We start from the raw sequence: 2,304 nt of genomic DNA, 5'->3' as shown, positions 1-2,304 counted from the left end.
TCTGTCTCTCTCTCTCTCTCTCTCTCTCTCTCTCTCTCTCCTCTCTTTCTCTGTACTGAACACATAATGTAAATAGGAAGAACATTTTTCCTTCATTAATAAATATTATTATACCAACAAATAAAAAACTCAAACAAATAAGTAAACCTTGACATCACTGGCTTAATAACAACCACAAGGCTATAACCAAATTAACAAAACAACTACTACAATCTGTATCAAAGCAACGGCAATAACAACAACCACAACCACAGCATCAACAACAACAACAACGAAAACAAAAAGAACAACAAGAGCAAAAGACGCTCCCCCTGAGGCCAGGGGATACAATATTATGTGTAAATTGTTCCCTCTCGACTTGGGTCGAGGATCCTGTGTCGGAATCTCCGAAACTTCATATTTAAATAAGTATTAAGTCTATAACCCAATTGTGAACTTGTTACCTGCAAACCCCTTACGAAATCCCCCCCCCCCCCAAAAAAAAATAAAAATAAAATAAATAAATATATCTGCCACTGTACTAGCTACCTACTAGGGTCCTCTCTTCACTTGTCTTGGCTCACTAGAATAGGGTAATACTAACAAGGTCACCATAGCAGAGGCTGTACCCACCATTTCGGAACTTCACGGTGACATTAAAGATGGTTCCAGTAGGGAAAGGGATAGCGGGTGCCCACATCCCTCGTGACTCATCAGAGCAGAGGAAGAAAGGACTAACGCTAACATTACTTTAAAAAACAACAACAAGCATATAACAAAAGCATGTTTTCTTAATAATTATAAACACAAGCACCATCCCACATCATCACTTATCACCACCATCATCGTCATTTCTAAAGTCATCATTACTCTCAGATCCTTCACAAACATCTATAATTATTTTAAACATCTATATGTGACAGTTATATGTCATAACAATTTTGTACGTTATACATTATTGAGCACTCTCATACGCACATTTTTCTACTAATCAGATGGCGTCAATATCATAGAAATGGGCAAAGGACCTCCCCCCCCCAAAAAAAAAGAGAAGATGTAATAATAAAGATTGGTCAGTTGAATGTTCTATATATGGAATAGATTTTTGTTGCTGGTGTTTGGAGTGTAGATTTTCACGGATTTTTTGCAAACTTGACTACTACCTCAGGAAAAAATTCATAAAAAATTTTCTAATTCGTTTTGAAAAAAATAAACAGACAAATGTTGAGACCTAATGTTTGCTAACGCGCATGAAAAAAAAATCAATCAATTTCCATGAACGATAAGTACTGTATTCATTACGTAAGACATGTCAACAAAATCCAATATGGCCGCCGTATCCATGGAAACGAACCTTTTTCTCAAATTTGATTGCGGAATTTTAGACTCCCTAATATCCTTGTTATATGTGTGAAATATGGTAAAATTTTGTCCAGTAATAAGCGAGATAGCCTTCAGGTGTAGCCCCTTAAAGAATTTTAGACTGGCAAATTACCCAACTTTAAGAATAGAAATTTATAAGATTGAAAAATTTACCAATAATTTTAGATAAAGAATTATAAGATTGCCGCATTGCATTGCAAAAATGAATTAACGCACTGAGAAATTGTGTAAAATAGGCCCAGGATATCATGAAACTAGAAAATCAAATTAAAATAAAGAATTATAGGACTCAGAAACTGACTTGCACAAAAGAGTTATAGGACTTGGAAACAACATTCGCAATGATAGCCTAATAGACTGACACATTTCCTTATAATTAAGGAGTCTAAGTCTGGAAATTTGCAATGACGAAAAGGAATTACATGTATAAGACTGGGAAATTACATTACGATGAAGAATATGCGTTTTGAAAAAAAATTCATTGAGCAAATGAATTGTACGCCTAGGAAATTAGATCTGGATCTAATATTTATTTTATAAATAAGGAATTTTTTGACTGGAAAATCACATCAAAATAAAGAATGAGAAGTCTTGAAAAAGAAGTTATACGGCTTAGAAAGAAAATGCATTGAAAGCCTAGTGCGTCGCAAAAATGAATTATCAAATTTGAAACTGCGTTGAAACATTGACTGATAAGACAAGGATAGTAAGTAAGTCAGTTTATTCAGTGTTTCGACCTTAATTGGCTCCCATTACATCATGCAAAAGTCATGCATTTGTTAAATAAAATTTCCACTATGAAAAGGTAAAAAAACTCGAAAAAACAAAAAACAAAACCCCCCCAAAAAACAAGAACAATAGAAAATCATCATCATCATCATCATCATCGTCATCATCATCATCATCATCATCATCATCATCATCATCATCATCATCATCATC

This window comes from Aplysia californica, unplaced genomic scaffold (genome assembly GCF_000002075.1).
Source record: "Aplysia californica isolate F4 #8 unplaced genomic scaffold, AplCal3.0 scaffold00131, whole genome shotgun sequence".
Lineage (NCBI taxonomy): Eukaryota > Metazoa > Mollusca > Gastropoda > Aplysiida > Aplysiidae > Aplysia > Aplysia californica.
This window is presented reverse-complemented; position numbering follows the sequence as displayed.